The 17,500-nt window shown below is 39.8% G+C and overlaps 1 protein-coding gene across 2 annotated transcripts in view; it reads left to right on the forward strand.

Moving 5' to 3' along the window:
- Positions 1 to 1,392: 1,392 nt before the first annotated feature.
- Positions 1,393 to 17,500, forward strand: part of LOC137633266 (ankyrin repeat domain-containing protein 50-like) — a 128,318-nt gene continuing 112,210 nt past the window's right edge. For both annotated transcript variants that reach the window (XR_011042166.1, XM_068365475.1), the window contains exon 1: positions 1,393 to 1,700. The gene's annotated coding sequence lies outside the window, so the exon portion shown is untranslated. The remainder of the gene's footprint in view (positions 1,701 to 17,500) is intronic.

The following is a 17,500-nucleotide window of genomic DNA, read 5'->3' on the forward strand; positions in this document are numbered from 1 at the left end:
AAACTACTTCAATACCATTCACAAGTTTCCATACTATATCCTATCATAGCTAGCTAGCTAACTGCTCTCAAGTTCTTTCACACAACTTTCCTGTCACATAAAAAAAATACTAGCATTGATGAGTGTAAGTTTCCCAAATGTGAGAAAGTGGCTATAGTCACCCCTATACTAATCGAATTATATCTAATTAGAGAATTGCTACACATCATAAGCCAAAGAATCGTGTCGATACGAGAATAGTTATAGATGGTTTCAATTTATTGGAGCTAAAAGATTTCAAATATGCGGCCCCAAGACTATATAACCAGGATCAAAAACAAGCTTGCATAAGACATCCGAAAGACAACTTATTAAAGCTTTCAGGAAGATAATGAAGACTTGTTTTATAAGTGCTTCGATAATGTACAGTATATTTGATAATTAACGCGGACTACATTGTGCGGTACTCTAAATACTCAAGAATGTTTACGACAAACAGATATTCAAGTTCCTGTGATGCTCAGGGTTTTCATGATAGATTTATTCATACGTTGTTGCTGTTATTCGAATATTTTATTCTAATTGTTCATTACTTCTCTTGTAGTTCATTCATTTCCTTATTTCTTTTCTTCACTGGGTTATTTTCTCTGTTGGAGCCCTTGGGCTTATATCATCCTGCTTTTCCAACTAGGATTGTAGCTTAACTAATAATAATAATAATAATAATAATAATAATAATAATAATAATAATAATAATAATAATAATAATAATAATAATAATAATAATAATACAGGATGATACTGTCAGGGTAGATCTGAATGCAAAAGATGGTCAGAATTATGAAAAATCAAATACAACATCGACAATATTGTATCATCTGAACAGGAGTAAATACAAATTTCCTTTCTCTGCATACAAAAAATAGATAAGATTGTTTATTTTGATTAAGTGGAATAGGCCTACACATAAAAAGCTGATTCTGCAATTCCGACCATCACGAAAAGCTTGTCTTCTACCAATATAAAAAAAGAACTACTCTACAATTTATTTCCTCACAAATAATGAGAGATGTAATGATATAATTGAATTAAGAGAATAACACAAAAACATGAGTCTGTACCATCTAGCAAATGGAAATATCCTAAAGCGATTTAACAAGCTGTTACAGTGTTGAATATTACTTGTCCGAAACTGTTTCCGTCGATTTGTGCAGAGCTATGAGCCATATTTTGAGTTTTAAAGGGATTCTACGTTCTTTTAAGGACTGTATAGTATATCATGTATGGGAACTACGTTTGATTCTGATAAAAAACATAAATTAATAAAAATCTTTGTTGATTTTTCTAGAAATCCCCGCACGGAAACTTAAGAAGAAGAAGCGAGAGAACGTGCTGAGAGGCAGCCATCTTGCATTATCAGTGTTAGTTGTCTGATGAATGGTCTGGAGTAAGGTTGCGTTCGTGTGATTGTACTGGAGTCTCATTATTTATGTCAAATTGAGACGGATTGTTAAGTGGAATCAACGCATATGTTAATTTAGTGTGCTAATCGGTGCCTAAAGGATGTAAATCACAGTTGGATTTATGAATTGACATGTTATCCTAAGCCAGTAGTGAGTTCCCTTTTTTTCGCTGTTTAGAAGCCCAAAGTGATCATCATTATCGTCGTCTCTCGTAGCCAAGAACCTTATATTCCACCCACTGACAGGAGTCTTCCCAACGTGAGTATAGCATCAAAGATAATTTATTAAGAATGACGAAATGTAATTCAATATAACTTAATATTAGTCGAAAGAACCAGCACTGAAACAATGTCCGCTGTTGTTTTTATTTTTTGACCTTGTGTCGACGACCTGCAGTAAATTACTTTAGCGTATGTTTTGCCACATGTTTCGGTTTTAGCATTTTATTATTCCACCCACGGAGTTTTTCCTCGCCTTGCAACTTGCACTTGCGTGGTTAAGTGACACCGTACGGCATGGAAGCTTGTGAATGTCATCTTGTGTGACACAGGTGTCCTTTTTTTTTCTCCAGTGATTTGCTAAACGCCCCTAACCTGCGCTAGTTGATTGACAGGTGGGTTTTGTTTTGACGTAATTGATTGACAGGTATAGGAAAGTCATATGCCTACTGAGCTAAGTAATCGAAGATAGGCTGGACTGCTTTTAATTCTCTCTCTCTCTCTCTCTCTCTCTCTCTCTCTCTCTCTCTCTCTCTCTCTCTCTCTCTCTCTCTCTCTCTCTCTCTCTCTCTCTCTCTCTCTCTCTCTCTCTTTTTAGGTTACTTTGATAGACTTGCCTAACTGCTAGACATTAGGGTTTGAATAAAATCCCTTATATCCTGGCTTAGTTTAATTATAACATATTTGTAGTATTAAGTAGGGGTGTATGTATGATAGCGGCCACTTGTATGTATTATTAGGTCTAACTTAGAATACGGCAGTGTGAGTGGGTCGCAGGGGGCGTTAGCCCAACCCCTTCCCGTTAGGGGTATAATAAGGATACGGCTTGTAGGTTGGGGGGAAAGTTTAGGTTACTTGATGTCCATTTTAATGAACGTGTGAGGAACTGTCCGCTGGTATACAAAGACTCCAATAAGTATAACATTACTAATTCACACCAATGCGAGATTATTGTCTAGCTAGAAATATGCCAACTGTAGCCCTAATAGCTAAAACTCTCGTACAAGCCAAAGGGGGTGCATGTATGGTGACGGCCATGCCCCATAACTCCCTTATTTTCAATCCTATCGCCAAGAATATGGTAGTCTGAGGGGATTGGCTCTGTTAGGTAAGTAGTAAGGACATGGCTTCTAGGTTAGGTTAGATTGGGACGTTTTAAATTGGTGTGTTCTATGCACGGGAGGACCTGTCCATCGTTATACAAAGGCTCCAGCCAGCACTTATGGAGGGACTTGTATATTTGAGTTTCAAAGCTTTTATTGTGAGAAAATTTAGCTTGGCTATATGGAAGTTCATTTCCCCTGGCAGACCTTGCCTGAATTAGACGGCAGTTTTCTCAGTATCGAGAAAGCGTTCGATGGCAACCTCTTTAGGTAAGCTGTCGATGGCAATTATGTCTGGCCGTTTTGAGAGGCATAATCTTTGTTTTCTTAACACGGTAGAGGAAAATTAACCATTTGTATGCATGGCTTATTCAATTAGGAATTAGTTTGCCGTTTTTCTGCCAAATATATGAACCATATATTTTTCATACTTGCTAGCTTTTGTCTCAACCATTCTGACAAATACTGGGGCGAACCACCTACTCATGAGTTTTTCTACCCCCTTCTCTTTATGAAAATAATTATGGTGGATCCAGGTGGGAAACCAGTGTTTCAAGTGGGGAAACACTAAAAAAGAATGATTTGCAGTAGTAATAATGGTCAGAAATGCATGATAATTACAAGATAGCCACTTAAAAAAGTATGTAGTTCATATCAGTGACTGAAAATTAAAGTATCATGATTACCTATTATTCATATCGCATCCCTCAGATGTTTTTGCTCCACCGAGGCTTGCTTCGCTCGCAAATAAACATAGGCGTAATCTCACTGCTACACTGTTCTGGCAAGTGGTACATTGATGTGCTGCACACGCCATCCCTGTGGGTCAATATTAGTATCACAATGACCTATAATATATATCACGTTCTTCAAATGATTGGTGCTCACCGTGGCGGGCTTTTCTCGCCAGTAAACGTAAACTTGCTGGTCTTCTGATCTGGCAACCAGTAGAGTATGTGTATGATGCCGGTAAATAACCCCTTACAAATGTTTTCTTGTGGTTGTAGATGTAATAAAGTTTATTATTATTATGTGCTTTGAATGTTTTACATATACTGTAGAAGGAGCAGGAAACAGTTAAACACTTGAAAATAACGAGAATAGATTAATAAGAAAAAACTAAATAATATTTCTGAGAATGGGTTCATCATCCTTGGAATGGCTTCTCTGATGACCACAGGCTGAGTTTTCCAATCACCTTTGACCCCCTAGACCTATTTTTATTGCAATTTAACATAAGCCTACATTCAACTAATAACATTACATTCTACAGTATATTGCTGGGAATGGTTCCAAACACTCCTAAATCTTTTTTAAAATGTTATCTGTATCCTAACATAGGGCACCACTCCAGTCTGTCATGAGGAAGTAGCATAAGGCTACCAATATCCTACTGTTTCCTAACATTTTGCATTTAACAATTTTGATTCTGAAGATAGTAATAGTAAATTGATCCATACTGTATAAATTGGTTTCAATGGTTGCCATTAGAAGCTGGAATGGAAAATTTTGTCCTGTCAGGCTGGATGAGGAATATTAAGCCTGCTTTTTTCATATCAACTTCAACTTGTAAATATGTAATTCTCAAATTATAGGCCTTTGGTCAGTACTTTATTTCTTCCTACCAGCTATTGTACTGCCAACCAAGCTTTGAAATTCTTTTGTGCCTGTCTTATTTAATCACTTTCATGTTTTTCCTATGTGAGGGAGTTCTATTACTCCATTAGGAGCTCTTTTTGTTTCTTCCTGCTTTGGGTTGAAGAATGGTTTAGATTGCCTGCTCCTTTGACTTCTGCCATTGAGAAAAAGTTAATCAGAGATACTGTAGTTGTTCATATTCGAAGAAATGCATTTATGCGTTGTAAATGGCTCTGTCATTTAATTTGTTTTAATCAGTATTGCATATTAACAGTGATATACTTAACTTCAGTTTATAGCCATTTTAAGTTAAAAAATAGGAATAGCTACACTTATAACAATAATATACTGTGTAGGCCTATTGGCTACTTCCCGTAGTTGGGTAGCAATGGATTTTACTAGCATTATTGAATAGGTTTCTGTGTAAGTTGAACACTAGAGAAACACAGTGGTGATTTTAACTACCAATGCCAGAAAAAGAAAGTAAGGCTACTGATGTGGATAATGCCTGAATAACACAGTTGATGATTATAAACTTGAAGAACTGTAACTGTCATTGATGAATGACAAGGAGAAATTGATGACCTATTGTTTTGAACACAACAGTATTTTGGAAAGACTCAACAAAGTAATAATTTTATTCTATGACACTAGGCCTAGGGTTGAGGATCAGCGCTGAGCCCCTTGCACTTTGTAATGAAAGAAGCCACAGAAGGTTAGAGAGAGAGAGAGAGAGGGGGAGGGAGGGAAAGAAAGACGTTGGTAACATATCCATATTCAGATGATCTAATTTAATGTTATTACTGTTCTTGAAATATTTTGATTATTTATTCTTCTCTTGTAGTTTATTTACTTCATTGGTTCCTTTCCTCACTGGGCTCTTTTTCCCTGCTGGAGCCTTAGGGCTTATAGCGTCTTGTTTTTCCAACTAGAGTTATAGCTTTGCTAGTAATAATAATAACAACAGATTCTGAGGAAGAGATATAGGAAATATTTAAAAATGTTGAAGACCAGAAGGAATGAGTATGTATTTAAGTCAAACTAAGATGATAGTGATGGGAAAGAAAAATGCATTTTGGGAAGATGTGGTGAACTCGTAACGGATGGTTTTATAAGAGATGCTTTGGATTACAAAATATACGCATAGTAAATATATTGATGGCCAAAATATAGAGTATTAGAAGAATTTACCATAGTCTGTCCATTAAGAGGCAAGAATTCTGATAATCATTTTGCATCACAGTGCGAGATATAGTGTTAGAGAAGATTGCTGCTACAGTACTATTTCTCACTTGTATGATCAGTCTGAACATAGATCATATTACTGTACATTTAATTTCATATCTTGGTGATTTTCTTTTAGTATCTCTGTAGGTGAATGTTTGTGCTGTAAGTTTGTCAGATGTTGCAGAATGCAAGGTGAAAAAAAGAAAATCTTGCAATCATGGTGCCATTCCCTTAAACCAACTGTATTAGATGTCATCCTTACATACTGTATTCTTTATGATTGTGCCCAAGGTCATGGAATTATTGTACAGTATCTATTTGGTTAATGTTATCGTGATGAATATTTGTGAGTGACTCCATGCAATCTTGGGAGTGGCTGCATGACTTGTACTTATATGTAGAATATGTCTGCATATGTTGGGCAGTTATTGATTAGCCCCTGGGGGCTATGTGCTGAAGGGGAAAATTTGTCCTTGTCATCAGTTTGTAAGTTTTCCTATAGATGGAACCACCAATTTTGGGATAATAAACTACTGTTAACACCAACAAATGCAGCCATTTCTAGTCCACTGCAGGAGAAATGTCTCAGATATGTCACTTCATGTGTGGGGATTGGCAAGTTTTCATCATCACATTGGCCAATTCGGATTGGTGATGGTGGAAGATTTATGTCTGATCGCTCACATCGAACCAACCTAGTATGGGAGGCTATGACTAGCATAGCCTTGCTGATCATGGCGATACACAAACCCTTTCCCCACGTTAAGGTAGTATCCCCACTCGGAAAGGGATGGTTTTGAATAGTATTCATTATGCAGTATATAGATGTATTTTATATCAACAGAGAGAGAGAATATCATACAAAGTCTGTGGAATAAGTTTGAATTATATGATAGCTGAATATCAGGTTTAACATAAAATACAACAGTTGCATGGAGAGATAGAAATATAATGCAGTATGCCATTTAGATATGGGGTTCCAACTTCTATGAATATTGAAGAGTTATAGATTGTTTATGGTTGTATTTTTTCCTCAATTAAAAAAGAAAATCGTGATGATATACTTTACTGTACAGTATCTTGATATATCGGCAATTAATTTAGGTTATAGCTGTGTGTGGATTGAGTGATTAGCTTTGATTCCTAAACAGTAATATAAAGTTGGAGGCTTTGACAGTAAGTCCAGGAGTGCCCATCCGGAGTACATTTATAACAATAATATGAGCTACGTCGTAACTTTTTTAAAAGAACATCACAATTGAGCTAATTATTATATGGTGAGCTATTTACAAGATTTGTGATACCACTTCATTTGATATTTTGATAGTTATTAACATTGTTACGAGTTGGTAAAAGCCGTTCTACTTGAAAGAGGAATCTTGGAACCAAAGAATTAACTAAAAGGGAAATGAAAAATAACAATATATGAGACTACTTAGTACTTAGTTTGCAGTATGCTGAGAGTAGGGCAGTATTGGTGGTTTTGTAAATGAAGATGGGGAAAAAGTAACCTTTTTGAAAACCACCAGGCCTTCTGCGGCCTTTTTACTAACCTGTCTACCAGCCATGGAGAAAAAACTTGAGAGTAAGAGCAAATTATCAAAAAACTGTAACCCAAGATGGTGAAGATATTTGTTTGACGACTTTGGCCCTGTCCAAGAATAGAGAACGCTGGTTTGATTTCTAAATGCCCTAAGCTAAAGAGTCTCTATTCTTATAAGGAAATAATTACTGAACAGTCGTAGGAGGTACCCACTCGAAGTGTAAAATGCTTAGTGTTGTTAGATATGTGAAGAAAGTGTTATGAATATACAGTATCTGGTTAAGGAAAGAACCATACGATATTCGGAAAAGGTTTTATAATTGTTTTTAAAATACAGCAAGATATTCAATATTTCAAATGGACATTTCAGAGTTTTTTTAGATTTAGTATCATGTAGTCTATAAGTGTGTATAGTTTGCTGTTATTTGGTTTTCATGCATCTCAGCCACACTGCAGTTAGCATTTTTCTTGTTCAAAACAAGTTTAGATTGTAACGTAGGTTGTGAGCAGTTCAAGCTCAGTTCCGTTAAAAATTACCAAAATTTGTGTAGGCCATTGACGCAGGTTATTGATTTTGAGATGAAATATTTGTCAATATTTGTGTTATTCTGTGCAAGTGATGTTGCGAGGAAGCACTTCAACTCTTACTCCTAAGCCCAATTTATTATTGCACAATGTAGGGGTAGGTAGAAATAAACAATGCTCTAGTACTTTACATAATTTTTTTTTTTCTTTTTTTAGGCTTAATGCTGTTTCCCCTTACATGGGAAGCCATTCAACAGTTAATGTCAAATCCATGACTATTTTTGTCTTTCTTTTAATGCCTAGACATCTTTACATACAATGCTTAGTTACTTTCTAATAAGCTGTAGTTTACTTTTTGTTTTGCAGATGGTGACTTAGTATATGTGACTTGCAAGTCCCATCAGATTTTCCATTGTAGGAGTAAGGGAAATTTTTATATACTTTAGACAATAAAGATTTGCATAATGAGTGCGACTCCCATCCAAAGTAGTAACTGTAGACATAAATATTGTTTACATAGATACTCTTGTTATGTAATGTTATTTCCTTTACAGTATTTGTAAATTTTGATCTTGCCTGCTGATTAAATAGTTCATCAGGCATATAGCCTACAGTACGAATGTGTTTTCCTTATAAGAAAGTTATGCCTTGCTGTGTGGGTTCCATTTGTAGATTCTAGGATCAGCAGGTTCAGGAAGGTAAAAGTCCTTGCCACTGGTAGATTGCCCTGGTTCCTTCATCATTCATATAAAATGTAGTTCCACATGATACACTAATCCACTTTTGATCATTCCAATGGCATTTATGTTTCTACAGGAGTGTATACCAACTCCTACCTATTCACCGAATGTAGTTGGCCTGACACAGGGTACCTACATTGATTGACTTAACCATCAAACAGCTGCTTTCTTTGCCCCTGAGTTGCAGAATCTAGGCAACTATGTCAGCTTTTCAGGCCTGCTTCTGGGTCGATTATTGGTCAAAAGCAGTGCCCTTCTATGCTGTCTGAAAACTTTTCAGAAAAACTCTGGAATTCATGCTTCACCAGTGTGCCTTTATCTGCGGTTACTGCACCCACAAAAGGAGGGACGGTGTCTCTTCTAAGTTTGCTCGACTTATGTCTGCTAGGGATATGTAAGCCCTTAGAAACCCTAATTTGTTACAACTTCGAGTACAAATTCTTTTACTCCTTACTATGGATATATTTCTTTGGCGAAGCTGAAACCAGCCATATAACTTTTAGCAAGGTATAACCACCCGTCGCTAATTAGCGGGGGTAGACCAGCCTCCTCACTCACACTCACCGGTTATATGACGTCACTTTTTCATTTTGGCTATATGCTTAAATTTTTTTTTTTCTTTTTTCAGGGAGTGGTCATCCTCCCAGTGGGAGCTGTTCAGTAGGTAACGGAAGTAGAAGTCCCGACATCTCGTTTCCTCCCCATTGACTCTGCTTTTTCAGTCTCCTCCGGAAAATGAACAAGTAAGAGCAATGACCGACTGATCCCCTGAGAACCCTTAGGTGCGGACACCGTCACTTCCTCTCGCTAAGCAATGTCGCCCACGACTCTGGAAGTCAAGCTTGTTGTCTTCCTTTGGGGATTTCAGGTCTCCCCCTCTAAAGAATGGCTTTCGAATGAGTTGCAGGTAAGGGCACTCCGGGAGCCTACAGCTGCCTCCCTTGGGGTTGACCACAGTCTTCCTCTCCGAGACTCCGCGATGGGTGACTCCAGATCTTCTCTTGCCCTTAGCTGCAACACCCTCGGCATCTGGTCTTGCATTTGCTTATGCAGCTCCAGGGTATGAACTTGAGCAGTTGCCGACCTGCAGGATTGCTGACGAGTGTTCGTGCTTTGTTTCGCACAGCCTTGGGGTATAAATGCACAGACCCTAGTCACGTGAGAGTGTCTTGCGTAGCGTTGTGCACCTAGACACTAAGCATTAGCGAAGTGCACCGGCGAGTTCTTCTCACTGACAAAAGTCTGCATGAAACGACATTCATGCAGCTTCGGCGCATGGACACACAGACCCTATTCATGCGAGAATCTTTTTCAGTGGTGCACACCCAGACATTGGGTGTTAGCGAAGTGAAGTGCGTAGGTGAGCTCCTCTCGCTGATGGTCAGCACACAACTACGGTTGGTCGTCAACACCCCCATAGTGAAGTTCTGGCACTAGCTACTTCCGTTACATGTGACCTCTCGCCTTTACGATTGCCACATCTTGCCACAACAAGGCTCGTGAGATATGACCCTTCGGGATTATTGCTGCAGATTGGGTTTCCTGCCTACCACTTGCAGCCGACACCTCTCATGAGACATAACTTTGCAACTTTATTGCCGCAGATCTCCTCTCTCTGTGGGATAGATATGTTATCGTGTCATGCCCGAGGCACAATGAATCTCATGAGATATAATTCTTTGGGGTTATTGCCTCGGATCGCTTTTCCCTATGGGATAGAGCACTCTTTGGAGCAGTCACATCGTGTTGGCCTCTGACCTCTTGTAGTCTCCTTTTTACCTTATGCCCTCAAGGCACAATGAGTCTCATAAGACATAACCTTTCAATGACAAAGTTATTGCCTTAAGCCTCTACTCCCGACGGAACAGAGTCAGCTTGTGCTTATGTTCTTGAGCAATGGCAGAGGAGTGTACAGTATGTTTACAGGTGATCTCGTACTGCCGATAAAGGTGTGATTGCTTTGCCAGGTACATGTGCTCCTCTCGGGCTCGCACACGGTTGGAATAAGATTTTACGGCTCTTGGGCGATCAATTCCTTTTGAGTAATAACGTTGCGCATTTATGCACAATTTATCCTGCTTAGCTTAGTCAGGCAAGTTGCGTTTTGACACACGTGCATGTGGGCGTGCAACCTGTTACTGTCAATGAAGGCGGTTCACTTCACCATTTGCATGCGTTACCCTCCCAGATGCCTGTGAGGAGTAGCAAGGGCTTCTTACTGCCATACAGAACTTACTTTTGTTCCTTCAATCACCAAGGACATCCTTGGGTTCTGCCAAATGATGAAGGGAACCAGGCAAATTGGATTCTTGTTCCAATGCATCATTAGTTCTCTTTCTTAGCCAATGGTTGTATCCCTTGGGGAAAGTCAGGTTATTCAAGAAACCCTACCACCTTCTAAACCATGGACGTGGGTAATCTTCCCTCAAGTAGACTTCTCCCTCATCCCCGTGAGGTCCTCCCTAATATCTCTGAATTGTACGTCTTAAGTATCAAAGGTAGCTCAGACTCTGAAACTTTGCATAGCGAGTCTGTTTCCTTGGGTGCTTATTCCAGTTTCCGATAAGGAATGGAGATATCCGATATGCATTTGTTCTCTTTCCTAAACGACCAATTAAGCTCAGACGCAACGAACCAATCAGGCCACCTTCGGCCTGCCCCCTGGTACCCATCGCAGTGGATTCCTGCTGTAAGATGGGGAGAACATATACCTTTTATAGAAGAAATTTTTCTGTTTTTATTGGTCTGTAGCTGGGCTTATGCACACAACTGTTTGCATAAGTCTTTTAGAAGTGCAATACTGTAGTTGCTTACAACCCATCAGGATTGAGTGCTCTTCGGAACGCTTACACGGTGACTCCCTCCGATAGCTTGTGGTTGTCGCCTCTCGCCAGTATACCTCAGGGCTCAACAAGTCTCCCTACGGGATAGAGAGCTCTTCGGAGCACTGATATGGTGTTGCCCTCTGACCGCTTGTGGTCTCTGCCAGATTGGTCTAACGTTCAACAACGATGGTAGGTGAGTTTTCACTTACAGGTTTGCATCGACACACTCGGAGGCAGGCGAGCGAGCTTTTGTTGCCCATGAAAGTCTGATCACTTCGCCAGCTGCATGTGTTCCACACTGGAACATACATGCTCGCAAACACATTCACGATACTACGGCTTGTGAACAATCAATTCCTTTTGAGCAGTGACATTGCTCATCAACGTACACGCAATACAGTGTCCCAGAAGCTAATGCACAAGCACCCTTTGGGGCGCTCACATGCAAACTGGATTCACTTTTTTTTTTCTCTAAGGTATAGGCTACCTGACACCAGGGTGGGAGTTTATGAACATTTAGAGATGTTCGCAGACTGAGTTCATTCTGCTCCCTGATCTTCGGTCTGCCTCAGGAGACCCAGCACGGTGGATCCTGGCGTAAGATTGGGGGGGATATATGCCGTCTATAGATATTTTTTCTATGTTTATTGGTCCATGGTCGGGCTTATGCACACAACTACCTAGTCTTTTGGAACTACAATTTACTATTAGATTGGGAGGTTCGCTTTTATACCGATATCCACTAGAGATAGCTGGTTACTCTGGTGTATACCAATCCATGGTTGGACATATGCAAACAACTCCCATCATGACAAGGGCATTTGGAGAACAACATTTCCTCCTCCTTTTCCGGAAGGTTGCTGTCAATCCATTGCATTATTACTTGCTAAGCTACAACCCTAGTTGGAAAAGTATTACTCTATAAGCCCAGGAGCTCCATCAGGGAAAATAGCCGTGTGAGGAAAGGAAACAAGGAAAAATAGAATATTTTAAGAATAGTAACGACATTGAAATAAATATCTCCTGTATAAACTATAAAAACTTTGACAAAACAAGAGGAAGAGAAACAAGATAGAATAGTGTACCCTCAAACAAAATAGCTCTAATCCAAGACAGTGAAAGACTATGGCACTACCCAAGACTAGAGAACAATGGTTTGATTTTCAAGTATCCTTCTCTTAAAAGAGCTGCTTATCATAGCAAAGAGTCTCTTCTACCTTTACCTAGAGGAAAGTGGCGACTGAACAATGACAGTGCAGTAACCCCTTGGATGAAGAAGAATTGTTTGGTAATCTCAGTGGTGTCAGGTGTATGACAGAGAAGAATATGTAAAGAATAGGTCAGACTATTCAGTGCATGTGTAGGCAAAGGGAAAATGAACCGTAACCAGAGAGAAGGATCCAATGTAGTATTGTCTGCCCAGTCAAAGGATCCCATGACTTTGAGAAGGAATGAGGGTATTTCCTCACCCCTAGAAAGGTAATGGTCAGGTGATCCACAATAGCAATTGACTGCCGGTTATCACTGGATTTTAATTAGCAAGGATATGCTGTACTTAGTCATCCTTCAAGAGACGATTTGCTAGTACAATATGGGGTGCAATTCTCTGGCCTACACTCAACTTCTCAAATGTTCACAATAATGTTTACTCTAGTTGCAATCTGGGTCAATGCCAATGGCATTTACCCTCCTCTTACCTTAGATGAGTGATTAATTATAGCAGACGGGGGCGGGTTTCCTAGTACCAAGTCAACCTTTCGGGTTTTGCTACATTCAGGGGATTAGCATAAACCTCTGGTATTTCATCTCAGCAACCTTCACGAGAACTGCCATATCTATTAAGGCAAATAACCTCTAATCATGAAATAGAGACTGGGATGCGGCATGTCCCTTTACCAAGCGAGACTTCTTATGGACACACTGGTGCGATGGCTGTACTTGCTGGGCACTTGGACTTCTGGTTTCTTCTGGTTCCCGGCAAACATCATTGCTCTAGTCCCCTCTAATGGCAACTGAAAACCTTTGGATATTAGCAGGGATTCTTCAGACTTCCAAGTCCGGTAGGATCAGAGCAAAAGAGAGACCTGAGTTGGGAGGTAGAGATTACCAACCTCCTCAGGGGAGTAGAACTATTCTTCCTCCTCACATTTGATAATCTGGGGTGTATAGAAAGAAAGGGGGTAGGCCTCACTTGTTGTGACACATGGCACCTGGGCTATGTTCTGACCCCGATTGGCAGTGCCACGCAATTTTTCCTGGATTTGAGCGCAGTGTTGTGGGCTCTTAATCATTTTCTGAAATACACCTAGTGATCCTAACAGAACATTAGGGTTGTAGCATGCCTAGACAAACAAAGATATTCTTTGCACACTTTTACCATCTAGCCTTCAAAATATTGAGTTGGACGTAAGACAGCTCGATTGCCGTTTTCAACCCGATTCATTACATGCAAAAAAAAATTCCTGGATGTCAATCTTAGCAGGTGTACTCAGATAGTAGGGTTCGAGGGACCTTCTTAGTTATCTGTCATACTGTAGTTCTGACCCTGATGGGAGTCGCGGACAGGATGTTGGTCTAAGACGTTTTGGGCCCGAAAATTTCCAGAGTACTGTTAGCCAGTATGGGATAGCCAGGCATCTCTACTAGAGACCCTCCAATATCTGTGGGACAACTAGGTTGTCTGTATGTTTACCCCCCTTCTGTCTGATGAGGAAACTTCTTATTAAGGTGAGGGCATTGAGAGATCGGTTGATGACCCTGATATCTTAGCAGTGGCATCAAGCTGAGTAATACCCAAACAACCTTTTCCTGCCTGCAGAGATATTGAGAGAACTCACTCCTTTCCTGAGATGTTCATTCAACCTCACACAAGAGACACTGCAATCATTCATGTTCCTGCGACTTTTCACCAGGAGTTTATCTCCTCTCTCTGAGGGGTGTTTTGCAAGCAGTAGCAAAAATGATGGCTGGATACCCCTGTAGGTAGTCTTTTGCCTCCTATCAGGCGAAGTAGTTTATCCTCTAAGGTTGATATCGTGGAAAGAGGCCTTGCGCCACTAGATATCACTTCTTTTTGTACCTCGGGGAGGAAAGACCCCATGACAGGCTATCGCTCAACCTTTAGCCTCGTCATTACATTGAATTGAGTTAATATTTCCTCCTTGATGGAATTTCCTCTCCTCATACTGTGGCTTGAGCTTACTGGTCCCCATTTAGAAGTGAGACAACCTCCTAGGTGCATATTTCTTGTACTATGCTCACTGAAAGGATTGCTTTTGGTACTGCTTGTCAGTCCTCATATCATGACTTGATTCTTAAGACTGTTTTTCCTTCTTGCTTTGGCCTCCACTATGAGACCCAGTAAAGGGCATTCTCTTTTCTAAAACATAGGCCAGCCAAGGGGATGGAAGGCAGATAACACTTGACTTCATCCCTCAGTGCATTGCCAAGACTCGGAATCCTGGAGCGGACCTTAGCTTCGGGCCCTTCCAAATAGTAAGTCTCCAGCCAGTGATTGTCATTCGAAAGTGTTGAGGCATGATCTCATACGAATAATCTGAGCCCACCCGCGATCCAGACGCCTGTTTGTAAGCACGGATAGGGTTAAAATGATCTCATCATGGATTTACCATAATCGTCCAGGCTTCCTAACTCCTCATCACGAATGTAGACCCAGAACTCTCTACGTTAGAGGCATAAGCAAATGAAGCTTCTATGTGATGCAGGTCTGTGGCATTGCACTTTAACCTATTACTTGTAGGAGACAACCCACCGGAACCAGGATATCTTCTCCCTAGGTCCTTTGGTGGCAGCACAACAAGTGGTGTAAGCTACCTCTTCTCCCTCATAGGAAAAGTAGCAGTCGGTCGAGGGTAGGCCTTACCCGGTGTTATTCTGGGATGAATGGACAGAATGACTGGCCTTTTTCTTCCTTTATCTTCCCCTCTCAAGGGGTACAGCCTCTGGGAGACTGAGTAAGCTGGCCTACTTCCGACTGCAGGTATTACCGTTTTCCCTTATGTAGCCTGAAATACAGTATGTTTCTTATTTGTTATGTCCTCGTCCTCCCATTAAGGCAGAGTTTGGTAATGGCCAGGTTAAGTGAGAGGAGTTCTCTCACTCCAATATTCTTTGCTCGGAAAACACAGTAACTACAGTAGTTTCCACCCATTCACCATGATTGCCGAGGCCGTCAACTCTCTAGCTTATCAGTCTTAGAGTTCATGAGGTGACAATAGTACCTCTCTCACGCTTGTACGAGCTCCAAGTTGTACCCTATGTCAAGTTCCCAGCCTGTTGGATAAGGGCTTCCACCCACCTAAGGGTGAGTCTTCATAGTAAAGAGCAAAAGGGTTTATATTCATGTCGGAAAAAATGACGAAAATGAAAGTAACTTGTATTTTTTCTAACAATACAAACCATAAGCTCTTTATTCATACTTAGGGCACCAGCAGCTGTCCCACTGTAAGTCCTGCCTGCAATCAATAAGTAACATGATCCACTCAGTGAGTCTACCCCCTCCTGCTAACTAGCGACCGGTTGTTATACCTCAAATAAGAGTTTATTGCTAATTTTCCAGGAAGCTGGACAAATATAACTAGGCTATAGTAAAGAGCTCAATTTTTGTATAGTTAGAAAGATACAAATTACTTACAAATTTGTCATTTATGGGTGGGAAATATACTGCTCAGTCACCCCAGGCTATTTAAATATTTTAAATGTTATACACCATACCGGTATCAGATTGGCTACGGGGCTTTTAGAATTTCACTAATTCCTTGCCTTCTTGGAGAATCACCTATAGACCTTCTCTGAAGGTCTTTTACTGTTCAACATTGGTTTATGTTGCAGACTATCTTAAGCCTTTCAGACTACAAACCTTTTAAGGCATTCAAGGTATTATGAGTTGTTGCACCCAAAATCTCATTTTATGAGTTTTGGGTAAAACAGTCAATAAGCAGTCTTGATATAGCTAGAAATAGTGCATCTATTTAGGGTATTGCCAACCCCACCATGGATATTACCAGAGATATCTTTTTGTAGATATTTTATTGGTATCAGAAAGAAATGACTTAGAAGCCTGATCTCTTTTATGAACATGTTGACGAGCATGGTAAGTCGACTTTTACTGATAGTTCCAAATCTGATGCTGGCATTGGATTTGGAATATATAGCAGTGCCTTCAATTGTAGAGGTGTACTTCCCCTAGTATCCTCTATATTTATTGCTGAACTGAATGGCATACTAGCTGCTATTAAAAGATATGGAGTCAAAGGAATTGTTTCTAAGATATCCCCTTCTCTGTAAGGAACCAGCCATTAACAGGTTCTTTTATGAATTTGGCGGCAGCATTGGGACATGCAGGATGGAAATAAGATGAGGGAAATAACGAGTGTTATATCTCCTTGGAGGAACAGTACATGATGCTTCAAATGTTGGGGACTATTTGTTGGTTTTTGATTGGGGTCTTTCATTTAACACAATACAGTAGTTTTTGATGACTGGCCAACACCAGCTACATTGTGATGACTGTTTTGTACCCCTGACAGTGTAACATTTATTGACCGAATTCCCCACTCTTGGGTATTTAGGGAATGATTTCTGTTTGAGGTTTAAGGTGGGAATGGCATATTCAGCCTTATCAAGATTTTTTGGTAGTGTTTCTTGAGGATATTAGCAGCATCTTTGAATTTATTTCAGAAGCATGTCTTCTGAAACCATTCAACTTTTATACTAATCTGTTTGCTTCTATGGTTTTCAATTGAATTGCCCTTTGTAGTGTATTTATAACAAAGGATATCAGCGTCATTGACCTTCAATGTCACAATGCCAGGAAACCCAGAATCCTTAATTCATTAGTGAGTGACCTTTAAATCTGGTTCATCAAGCCTTTGGGAATAAGAGTCCTTCATTGGTACTCGTCTTCCTGATACATTGACTTACCAAAATATTTCCTAGCCAGCTAAGATGATTTTTATGGTAGTTTCTCTTAAGCTAAGATGATTTTTATGGTAGTTTCTCTTAAGCTAAGATGATTTTTATGGTAGTTTCTCTTAAGCTAAGATGATTTTTATGGTAGTTTCTCTTAAGCTAAGATGATTTTTATGGTAGTTTCTCTTGAACTAAGTACTGTACTTGGATAATTAGGTTTTCTTCAACTAAGTAATATAATTTCTCATGGATAGGTTCTCTTGAACGAGGTACTGTACTTGGGTAATTTCTTTTGGATAGGTTCTTTT

Source organism: Palaemon carinicauda, chromosome 42, assembly GCF_036898095.1.
Source record: "Palaemon carinicauda isolate YSFRI2023 chromosome 42, ASM3689809v2, whole genome shotgun sequence".
NCBI classification, from domain to species: domain Eukaryota; kingdom Metazoa; phylum Arthropoda; class Malacostraca; order Decapoda; family Palaemonidae; genus Palaemon; species Palaemon carinicauda.